General features: G+C 44.7%; 1 protein-coding gene across 4 annotated transcripts in view; it reads right to left on the reverse strand.

Moving 5' to 3' along the window:
- TBC1D30 (TBC1 domain family member 30) overlaps positions 1–12,437 on the reverse strand; it is a 1,459,252-nt gene that overhangs the window by 196,114 nt on the left and 1,250,701 nt on the right. The window lies entirely within an intron of this gene.

Here is a 12,437-nt window from a genome sequence, read left to right on the forward strand (position 1 = left end):
TGCAGGATTCAGTGTACAAAATCTAATTCAGAAAGCACCACAACAGGGTAGAGCAATGGACACCCAAATTAAGGGGAAACCAGTGGAATGGGAAGCAACTGGTCAGGTACCATATGAAGATATTTTGTAGCCTTCCACGGGAAACCAGTATAAATGTTCACTTGAAGCTGGACAGCAAGGGAAGCAACAGGGAACTGTGGAAACTCTGACACAGTCAATGATGAGGAGTGATAGGCCAGTGAGTTCCCATATGACAGAGAAACGGATGGCACAGGATGAAATTGAAGAGAATGTGCCACAGGAAGATGCTATAGAACTTTCTACAGAATGCCTGCAGGAAATGGAAAACAAAAAATATGCCCTCAGTTTAGAAGAAAATGAGCTAAGAGAAGAGTTGCTTGATTTAAAAGAGCTAGAGAGACATATTGAGATCAATGAAAGAAATAGACTGCAAAAGGTCAATAAAACCCAAAATGTCAGAAGTTTGATAAAACAAATGAACAGAGTAATTAGGACTGTCCATAGAGATCAATGCGATATAACAGAAGTAAACAGGATATATTACTGTGCAGCTAAATTTATAACTGATAAAGTTCTACCACAAGAACACTGGGTAGTGAGGGAAAGGAAGGGGAGAAATAGAACACCTTCATGGAAGTATCGAATAGAGAAAACTATAAAACAAGAAGTGTCACTGTTAGAGCATAGAAGAGGGAACACATCAATAAAAATACTTTGAAACATAGACGTGAAAAGCAATGCGCAGTATTAGAACAGATGAGGATCTATCATGCACAATTGCACATACACTAAAAATCTCAGCACAGGCAGAAAAACTTCGAAGATACACAGATGGATATAAAGGAAGAGTACAAAATAAGCAATTTAATGATGACCCAAAAAAAGTTTTATAGTGAATTGGGAAGCAAGGTAAAAGGAATTGAAAGACCACCAAAAAAGAAGAAATAGATACATTTTGGAGAAGTACTTATAAAGATCCTGTGGAACATAACAAAGATGCTAAATGGATAGAAGAAGTAAAAGAAAGAATAAGGTTAATGCTACAGAATATGAAATAGGATGAAGTAACAGCCAGAGAGATTGAAATAGAGTTAAGAAAAGTCTCTAATTGGAAAGTCCAAGGCCCAGATGCCATACCTAACTTCTGGTTAAAAGTATTAAAATCTTTGCACAAAGATTTAGCCACGGGTAAGAAAAAGAAGTTATGTACCTACTATAACGTTCCATGTTAGTTGTCTTCATCTCGCCTTCTTTCTTGCTGGTTGGGATCAGAGCCGATCCTTGGCTCCGACTCGGCCATCTTCTATAGCTCGAGAGCTGTTTACTGGCTCGAGGCTACCTCTTATCCCACGATGCCTAGTGATAGCTACCCAGATCTCTTTTAAAATAGCTAACCCCAGACATAGCCAGAGAAAAAAACCTGTGCAAACAAATAGATTAAGTATACCTGTTATACTCTCTAAGTCAGTAGAGGAAACAAACCAGAGAACACTCAGCCAGTGAAACCAAAACTCCTCTCGGTCCAATAGGACAGGGGGACGGAGGGTGGGACGCAAGAAAGGCAACGAGATGAAGACAACTAACATGGAATGTTATGGTAGGTACATAACGTCTTTATGTTAAGTTGTCTATCTCGTCTTCGTTCTTGCTAGTTGAGACAGCGTCCCTAGCACCTACAATCCTGGGCGGCTCATTGGAACAGACTCTTCAGAATGGTGGAACTAAAGTCAGCTCTGCTCCTGGAGACCATATCTAGCTTGTAATGAGAAATAAAGGTATGAAGATTTGCCCACGTAGAATCCATGGGCAACTTAGATTGGAAGGCTACAGAGGTGGCCAAGGCCCTAGTAGAATGACCTTTCGGTTTGATAGGTAACTCTTTGTTCCTTAATTGATAGATGAAAGTAATAGTGTGAGACAACCACCCGGATAAGGTCACCTTGGAAACTGGGAGACCTTGTTTGCCTAGAGTATAGGAAAGGAATAGTTGGTCTGACTTCCTTATTTCCTTCATCCTATGCAGGTAAAAATACAATTGTCTATGAACGTCCAATTGGTGTAATTTGTACTCTGCCTTGTTGGTGTGGTTAGGGAAAAACACAGGAAGGTCTATAGATTGGTTTAAATTATTTTCTGAGCAGACTTTCGGAAGAAACGAAGGATTAGTCCTCAGAGCAACCCTATCCTTATGAAAACCCAAGTATGGAGGATGAGCACATAGTGCCTGAAGTAATAGCTACCAGAAAGAGTGTCTTCCAAGATAGAAGCTTAATGGAGCAGGACGCTGCTGGTTCAAAAGGGGGCAGAGTTAAGGAAGTTAGTACCAAATTAAGGTCCCAAGGAGGAGGGGGATCTCTCATTGGAGGCCTAAGGAGAGTGGTCCCTCTCAAGAAAGCTTTACAGAGCTTATGAGACATAATGTTTGAATTTGACAGACCAACATGAAAGTTAGAAATGGCCGCTAATTGAACCCTGATTGTAGCAGAAGCGGACCCGGAATGAAAACGTTGTGCTAGGAACTCCAGAATTTCGTGGACTGGGGATGAAAAGAGATCTACGTTCCTAGCCTCTGCCCAACAAGAAAAACGTTTCCATTTACTAACATAAGTTTTTCTGGTTTTGGACTTGTGAGATGAGACAATAATCTCACGTACAGCCGGGGAAATGCTGGGAAGCCTGGCTAAGGTTGGAAGTGGAGCAACCAAGCTGTGAGTTGGAGAGTTTGGAGGGACTGATGCAACCCGCCTGATTGATGAATCAGTAGGTCTGGAATCGGGTCCAGAGTCCTGGGCTGAGCGAGAAGGTAATGGTGCAGGAATGGGAACCATATCTGCCGAGGCCAGTAGGGGGCAATGAGGATCATTTGGCAACCCCAACGATATCGCTTTCTGTAAGAGTTTTGGAATCAGGGAAAACGGAGGAAAGGCATAAAGCAGTCCCTGAGGCCAATCATGGACTAGAGCATCTCTGAGTGAGTGACCTGGAAGCGGAAGAAGGGAGAAGTAGTTGCTGCATTTGCTATTGAAGGGGGTGGCAAAAAGATCACAGCAAGGCTGTCCCTATTTGCGGAAGACAAGATCCGCAACTTCCTGATTCAGAGACCACTCGTGAGGCATGAGGATAGTTCTCCTGAGCCTGTCCGCTATGCCGTTGGACCTCCCAGGGATGTGCGTTGCAATCAGAAAACGGTGGGAGGAAATCGCCCACTGCCACAGTCTGAGTGCTTCTCAACACAGGGGGTAGGACCTGGTTCCGCCCTGCTTGTTGATGTACCACACCACTGACATGTTGTCTGTCTGAATTGCAATGGTCCCAGAAGGAAGAGAGTCCTGAAGGGCTTTCAACACTAGTAGCACGGCTCTCCTTTCTAGGACGTTTATGTGCAGATGGTACTCGTGAGGCTGCCAAGTGCCTTGGACTTTCCTGCCCTGATAATGCCCCCCCACCCTATCAGGGAAGCGTCTGTGGTCACTGTGGCTACCGGAGGGGGCTGAATGAAGGGTCTGCCCTGAGTCACAAGTGGGGAGACCATCCACCAGGAAAGGTGCCTCTTGCATGCTTCTGTAATCATGACCATGTGAGACATGGGCAGCTGATGGAAAGACCACTGTGTGAACAGAAGCCACTGAAGGATCCTCATGTGAAAGCGGGCTAGTGGGATTAGAAGAATGGCTGCTGCCATGGAACCCAGAGTTTGAAGGACGAACTTGACTTGGATTCTTTTGCTCTGCATTAGAATTTGTACTTGCTGATGAATTGTAGACACCCTTTCTAGCGGTAGCCTTGCGGACATATTTCTTGTGTCTAAGTCTGCTCCTATGTAGGCGATAGATTGACAGGGCAACAAGGCAGATTTTTCAAAGTTTATTGTAATGCCGAGCTGGGAGCAGATTGTGATTGCACAGTCCCTGGCTTGAAGAAGTTGATGCCTGGTGGTAGCAGTGAGGAGCCAGTTGTCTAGATATGGAAACACCTGGAATCCTCGACGTCTCGGGTGAGCCATAACCACTGCCATACATTTGAACACCCTGGGGGCTGTGGTGAGACCAAAGGGCAGAGCTCTGAACTGGTAATGACTGGCTCCCAGTCGGAAGCGAAGAAATCTCCTGGAGTGCCGGTCCATCTTGATGTGGTAGTACGCATCCTTAAGATCTATTGAGCACATCCAATTGTCCTGACCCAGAAAGGGTAGAATGGACTGTAGTGTGACCTTCTGAAAATCTGTTCTTTGAACAGACCTGTTTAGTCTGCTGAGAACCAGAATCGGTCTCCAGTCCCGTCTTTTTTGGTACCAAAAAGAACCTTGAGTAAGTTCTGGATCCGTGCTGGTCTGCCGGGACTTCCTGGATGACTCTTTTTTTTTCTAGCAGTTTTGAAACTTCTATTACTGCTTGGTCCTTCAGATTGGGTGGAACATCTGGAAGGGATTTCCTTGATGGTAAGGGGGGGGGGGGGTTGACAAAAGGGAATTTTGTAGCCTCTGGAAATAATGGACCGTACCCATCTGTCGTGTTAATTTTAGCCAGGCTTTTGGGTACAGTGAAAGTCTTCCCCCGACTGCCTCCAGAGGTGAGCAGCCGGGCAACTCTTCAGGGATGCTGAAAGGGCTTATCAAAGAAAGATTCTCTGTTGCCCTGGTTCTTTGGACCCCCTCTGCCATGAGGGTGGCATCTGTTGTTATTGTTTCCCCCTCTGCCCCTGAAGTAAAAATCACTACGTGTGTCAGGGCAAGGCTCCCTGGGATTTTCGGAACCACATTTTGCCACTCTTCTGACCTTTGGAGTACGGTCTAGAAGGAGTGGAAAAACAGACTCCCATGGCAGAGAGAGACTTGCCTTCTTGCTCACACCTAGTCAAAGTGTCTTTCACCTGTGGTCCAAAGAGAAAGGAACCATCAAAGGGGGTGTTGGTGAATGACGCTCGAAAGGGTTCCGCAAAATTACACGGCCACAGCCATGCATGCCTCCTAAGGGCCACACCCGTACCTGCAGCTCTACTCGTACCATCGGCTGCATAGGAAATGAGCCTAGTGGAGGAGTTAACTATAGAATTAAGCGTCACCAGCTGGGAAGCTACTTTAGCTTGAGCCCCCTCAGCTGATGGACCTTGAAGGGCATCACCGAGTTCTTTAAGGAGATCCCTATGAAGCCAGGTAAAATGACATAAGTAGTTCAGTGACCTCATAGAAAAGGTCGCTGAAGCAAACATTTGCTTCCCATATCTGTCCATCGTCCTAGACTCCTTGTTAGGAGGATGGACAGATGAAGAAGTCTCCGCTAACTCTTTTTTGGTGGCTGCTGCTACCACCATGGCATCAACAGGAACACCTTTGGTAAGGAACTGCTTATCCTGGGGTGCTGTGATGAATTTGCCAGGTCTCCTCGGAGTTGGTTCCACTGTATCCGGAGCTGACTATGCCTTTCCAGCCACCACTGCCATAAGTGGATCGAAAGGCAGAGAAACCCAGGAGGTGGAAGGTCGGGAACCAAACGCATCCAGAAATACAGACATCCTCGGTAGGGGCTAGGGGATTCCAGTTCCCCCTCTGCTTAAGCATTTCTAGGATGTCCGAGAAGGAAACATCTTCAGAGGGAATCTCAGGGACCCTTCCGAATCATCTAAGTTTGTATCAGAAGTGACAGACTCAGGGGAGTCAATGTGCTTCCTTTTGCACTTCTTCTTATGAGGGGGCTCCTCTGAATGATCAGGGTAGGCCTTGGAAGAAGAGGAAACACCCAGTGGGGTGCCCTGGAGTGCCAGTTCCCTACACTTGGGGTCTGGAGGAGGATCAGAGGTTGGCACAGGCACTACAGGGGACGGAGCTGACTCGGAGACCAGCACACTCCTCATGACATCGAAGGTATCCCTGCCATGATGCAGAGAAAGCTCCGGTTCCGAGGGAATCAGAATTTCTCTCCGCACCAAGGGAGACGGCTCCGAGGCCGATGTAGGAGCCAAGCTCACCTGCGCCAAAGCTCAGAGAGGGAGAAAGTACAGTTTTGTACCTACCATAAATGTAGATGTTCGAGTGTTCACACTGCTGCAGTCATTACACTTGGGTTATCCTGCCATCAGGTGGTCCCGCAGTCGGCCTGAGTTCCAAAGTCTTGGTCCGGCGTCGGTTGCTGTCGCTTCTTCCCTGACATCAGTGCGCCAGGGGTATATAAGATGCATCCGACGCCATTTTCTTCAGTTTTTCTTGCCCCAGATGTCAGGTGCCCCCAAGTAGGTAGGCAATACACATTGCTAATCAAAAATATACAATAAAACCAATACCTTCAGTTACCAGCAAATACACCCCAAAGGTTGTATAGGATAGAAAGGTATAGATAAGTCCTGCTAGTTCAGAGGGGATGGAGGGAGGGTAACCTGGACTGCAGCAGTGTGAATACTCGAACATCTACATTTATGGTAGGTACAAAACTGTACTATGTTCATCGTGTTACACTGCTGCAGTCATTACACTTGGGTATAATCCCAAAGCTGAGGTTGGGTGGCTGGTCTATAAAGAGTTAGGACTGGCTATGAGGCCCTGCAGAACTGCAGTGGCAAATCCTGCTCTGAATTTAGAGTAAAGAGGCAGGTGGTAATGCTTGGTAAAGGTGTGCACTGAACTCCAAGTTGCAGCCTCCAAAATTTCCTTGGTAGGTACTCCTCTGAGAAAGGCTGTTGAAGTGGCTGTTGCCCTGGTGGAATGTGGCCTAATGTTATTTGGGACTGATTTTCCATGTTGTGTGTAGCAGTACTGAATACAGTGTCCTATCCATTTGGATAGAGCCTGCTTTGAGATAGCCTTGCCCTGTGATCCTGCAGCATATGTTACAAGCAGTTGCTCAGTTTTCCTGAAAGCCTTTGTTTTGTCCAAGTAGAAACACAGCTGCCTGTGTATGTCCAAAGAATGCAGAAGTTTCTCCCCTTTATTTCGGGGGTTTGGATAAAAAGTTGGCAAATGGATGGTTTGGTTAAGAGCCACACTAGATACCACCTTTGGCATAAAGGTAGAGTTTGTCCTTAAAGATACCCTGTCCTGATGAAAAATTTTAAAAGGTTCCACTGCCATTAATGCCTGTACCTCTGAGACTCTTCGTGCTGAAGTTACTGCCAGGAGCAGAGCTGTTTTCCATGATAAAAATTTTAGATCAGCTGTATTGGCTGGCTCAAAAGGTGGTAGGGTCAGTTTTTCCAAAACGAAATTGAGGTCCCAAGTTGGTGTTGGTGCTCTCTGGGGCGGTCTTATGTTTTTAGTCCCTCTGAGGTACTGCTTTAGCAAGGGATGAGAGAATAAAGGAGGATCCGTGTTGTAATGTGCTGAAATGGCAGAGGCGTGGATCTTAATTATTGAGAAGGCTAGGCCTCTGTCCAGCATCTCAGTTAAGTATTGTAAAATCTGAGGAATGTTTGGAACAAGAGGGTCAAGGCTTTGAGCCTGGTTTCAGGCGCAGAATCTCTTCCATTTTTCTGAGTAAGCTTTCCTGGTGCTAGGCCTCCTGGCCTCCAAAATGACATCCATACCAGCTTTAGAAAGAGGTGTTGCCTGTTTGACTAATGTATCTGCCATGCAGCCAGGTTTAAGGTTTTGAGCTGACTGTGCAGGATTTGATTGTTTTGTTGAGTCAGAAGGTGTGGAATTTGAGGCAAAATCCATGGAGGGCCTTGAGCCAAGTTCCTTAAAATAGAGTACCAGTGCTGGCGTGGCCAGTCTGGAGCAATTAGGATCATCTGTGGCTTTTCTTGTCTGGCTTTTAGGAGTACCTTTGAAAGGAGAGGCAGTGGCGGGAAGGCATAATCTTTTTGGTTTTTCCAGATGAACAGAAGAGCATCCACTTTCCATGCTTGTTTGTGATAAGTCCTTCTGCCAAATTTTTGTAGTTGGCAATTCAGTGGGGAGGCAAAAAGATCTATGTCTGGGCATCCCCACTTTTGCGTTACAATGCTGAAGATTTGTGGATTCAATTTCCATTCGTGAGGGTCCATGATGTTTCTGCTTAGATCGTCAGCCAGAGTATTTTTCTTTCCTGGCAGGAACTGTGCTTGCAGGTGGACTTGATACGTTAGAGCTGTGTTCCACAAGGTCATGGCTTGCCTGCATAGGTGATAAGAATGAGTGCCCCCCCTTGCTTGTTTATGTACCACATTTACTGTGGTGTTGTCTGTCTTTAGTAGTAATTGTCCTGGATGTAGAAGGTCCTTGAAAGCTGTTAGGGCATTTTGAACAGCCAAAATCTCTTTTTGATTGATGTGAAGATGCATCTGGTCTGTGGTCCACTTGCCCTGAATGCATTTTCCTGCCATGTGTGCTCCCCAGGCGTAATCCGAAGCATCTGTTGTTAGAGTTTGCCTGTCTGTGGGTTGGGTAAAAGGCTGACCCTTGTTTAGGTGACATGCCTGTGCCCTCCATCGAAACTCCTGTTGTAGGCAGGGAATCATTGGTATTACTGCTTCTAAACTGTGAGAGTGGTGAGTCCAAACACTTTTCAGGTACCATTGTAATTTCCTCATATGCAGTCTGGCATATGGTGGTAGTAGTATGCAGGATGCTATGAATCCCAGGGCCTGCAGAATTTTTCTTGCAGGGAGATGGGACTTTCTTGCCAGCAACTGAAAATATTGAGTTAGTTGAACTTGTTTGTCTGGCGTGAGGTAAGCCATCTGGGCCGTTGTACTTAAGCTGCCACCCAGGAATATAATCTGTTGCGAGGGCACTAGTTTTGACTTCTTTTCATTTACTGTGTACCCTAGAGAAATTAGCAACCTTTTTACAAATGCCAGATGTTGTAGAAGAATGTCCTTTGTCTCTGCTTGAATGAGGCAGTCGTCCAGGTATGGATATATTTGAATTCCTTTTTGTCTGCAAAATGCAATTACTGGTGCCAGGCACTTTGTGAAGACCCTGGGTGCAGTAAATAAGCCAAAGAGCAGTGCAGAGAATTGGTAGTGCATTGTACCAGCTTTGAATCCGAGGTATTTTCTGCAATTTTGTCTGACAGGGACATGCAGGTATGCCTCTTTGAGGTCCAGAGTAACAAGCCAAGCCTTCCTGCCCAGCATGGGTAGAAGCTGCTGTAATGTCAACATTTTGAATTTCGGAATATCCAGGTAAATATTCAGAATTGAAAGGTCTAGTATGGGCCTCCAGGCCTTGTCCTTTCTGGGGACCAGGAAGAGTCTTGAGTAAAATCCTTGTCCTTGTTCCTGTTGTGGTACTTTTTGAATGGCTCTCATGTCCATGAGGGCTGAAATTTGTTTTTGTGCCTCTGCCCATTGATTTTGTGGCAGGTCTGGCATTCCTTTTAGCCTTGGTAAAGTATGAAAGTGGAATCTGTAACCTTGAGACACAATATTCAGGACCCATTTGTCCTGGGTGATTGTTTGCCAGTTTTGAGAAAAAAGTGCTAGCTTTCCCCCTAAGGGGGGCTTCCAAAAGGGACGTGCATGTAGTACGGAGGGGAAATCATTGTGACTGTTTCCTGTAAGGTTGAGACTTGTCCTCACCACCTTTTGGGGTTGAGGTGCCCCACTGTCGTTATCTGTCTGAGCCTTGGGGTTGAGATCTGCCTCTTGGGTGTCTGGATCTGCCTCTCTGTGGCCTGTCTGACACTGGAAAGGACCAATTCTTTGTTGGCCAATTTCTGCTAAACCGAGGTGGCTGTACCTGTAAGAAATCCTTGACTGTTTGCATAGATTTAGCTTTATCCTCCAATTTCTTTAACACCTCTTCTGCCTTAACACCAAACAAAGTATAACGCTGTAAAGGAGCATATAATAATTTTGCCTTCACACAATCAGGTAAACTTTGTTCTTTTAACCAAGCATGTCTTCGAATCACAGAACCTGTAACTGCGGCTCTACAAGAGGCCTCTAAAGAATCAAATCCACATTGCAGAGTATGTTTTCCCACCTGTTCAACTGCATGCAATAAATACTGCATTTCTTTACAATCAGGCGCTTGTGAGCTTGCAAGCATTTTCTGTTTTAACTGAGCCATTAAATATCGTTGGTACTTAAGCATGTGAAACTGGCAATTTAAAGCTCTTACTGCTAAAGTTGCAGAAGTGTATACTTTCTTCCCCCATCTATCCAAAGCTCTGGAATCTCTGTCTGAGGGTACTGGATTTTTGCAATGGAAGCCTTAACCCCTTTTGGACCCTGGGAAATAGTCTCTGGATCAGCAGAAGGGTTTTTGCAAAGAAACTTTGAGAATCAGGGACTCTATAATACCTATCTGGCTTGGCTGGAGCAGGGGGCAAAGAGTCAGGAGATAAACTGGATTCAGAGAACACATCATCCACAATATCTAGCACTGGCGGAATAGCCAGGGGCCTGTGTTGAGGCTATAAGAGGAAATTCCTGAGCCTTTTCTTGGATTCTGAGTAATCCTGGCTTTCCCAATGGAAATGCTCCCTCATGGCATGTAAAGTTTCCCCAAAAGAATAATCCTCAGGAGGAGAGGTTGAAGGGATAGATTCTTCAGCATCAGAGTCCTCATAGGGGGGAGAGAGTATCCCTGGTCGGAAGACGAATCAGAGGAAATGGAAACCTGATCACAGGAGTCATAGTCTGCATCCTGCCTAGGCCTTTTCTCAGGCGGGGGATGGGAACCCCTGATTAGAGTAATGAGGTCTTCGGCCATTTTAAGCATCTGTTTCTTAGGCATGAAGGACTGTCCAGGAGAATGCTGTACTTGTTTCTTTGCCTTTAATGGTACCTTTGTCTTGGCTGTTGTTTTAATGGTAAGTTGTGAAGGTCTGAAAACACCCTCAGAAGCCGATGCCTGCTCAGCGGCTCTGGACCCATCTGAGGGGTTAGTTTCCGTAGGCCCAATACCTTAAGTTTCCAGAGGCCAAGATGTCTCCACGTGGGAGTCGGAAGCGGCCTGTGGCTCTGAGGTAGTGGGTGTCAGGGGCTGCGAAAGCGCCTCACTGAGAACCGGTGACTGGCCTAGAAGAGGTTTTGTCGTCGGTTTTGGACCTCGGATGCCTGTCTTTGCGTTTTTCAGTATTGAGGTCGTCGGCTGATCCGACTGCATCATATAATTGACACAAACAAAGCAGCAAGGCACTAGAACCAAACCAATGACCAATAAAACGATAGTGCCCAAAAGGCCAAGTAGTCGATGTAAAAGTCTCCACAAAAGATTTATTAGAATTCCACAAACGTTAAAAAATATTAACGCTCTTATAACTTCAGTACATACAATGCGTTTTCGTCCTCACACTCAGGACTTCATCAGATAAATGCCATAACATCTCATATACATTTATATGATTTTATTTAGTGAACAAACATTTAAAATCCAATAAAACCACATCAATTAATTCAAAATGACTAATCAGAAGCATCCTACTACTTAATATTAATGCCTGTTTCAGGAAGTATCATCACAGTATGTAAAACCTTTTGTGACTCTTCGTCTTATAGTGAAGTGATTTTTGAAACAACACCATCATCATATAATCCACACATTGGTGTTTAAAAATAATAAATACATAGATAAATATTAATAAATATTATATATATAAAATAATAAATAAATATTATGTGTATTTAATTTATTTCATATTAAAAGTTTCTATATTAAAAATATGCTTAAGGAACCAATGTATACAAAAATTGTGTGATGGCGCCCTCTATTGGGTAACTGAGGTAATGTTTTTGAATAAATGTTTTATATCTTCAAAGCCCTCAATTTTAACAGTGAGGAAATTGATAGTGTGTCATTTAACCCAGGTTTGTTTCCAGCCTCTAGGTTAATTTGCCACCATAGCTCCCTCCTTACTCTCCAAAATCTCTTCCCAAGGTCCCCCTCTGATGTCCGGTCTTATTTGTTCCAGAACAAAAAATTCATATTTGTATTCTTTGCAAGTCTGAGAGTGTCTAAACAATGGATTAGTTGGTTTTCCCTTCCCAATCTCATAAAAATGTTCATACATTCTCCTTTTAAGACCCCTCTCAGTTTTACCAACATAGAAACTCTGGCATTTTTTACACGTTACCAAATATACCACTCCCTTGCTTTCACAGTTGTAAGACCCCTTACTTCTTAACATTCTTTTCCTACTTTGTAAGTAAACTTCACATTTGTTACTAATAAAGGGACATTGTTGAGGAAATGGAAACCTGATCAGAGGAGTCATAGTCTGTATCCTGCCTAGGCCTTTTCTCAGGCGGGGGATGGGAACCCCTGATTAGAGTAATGAGGTCTTCGGCCATTTTAAGCATCTGTTTCTTAGGCATGAAGGACTGTCCAGGAGAATGCTGTACTTGTTTCTTTGCCTTTAATGGTACCTTTGTCTTGGCTGTTGTTTTAATGGTAAGTTGTGAAGGTCTGAAAACACCCTCAGAAGCCGATGCCTGCTCAGCGGCTCTGGACCCATCTGAGGGGTTAGTTTCCATAGGCCCAATACCTTAAGTTTCCA

The sequence above is a fragment of the Protopterus annectens genome, chromosome 11.part0 (assembly GCF_019279795.1).
Source record: "Protopterus annectens isolate FY-2018-M chromosome 11.part0, PAN1.0, whole genome shotgun sequence".
Taxonomy (NCBI): Eukaryota; Metazoa; Chordata; order Ceratodontiformes; family Protopteridae; genus Protopterus; species Protopterus annectens.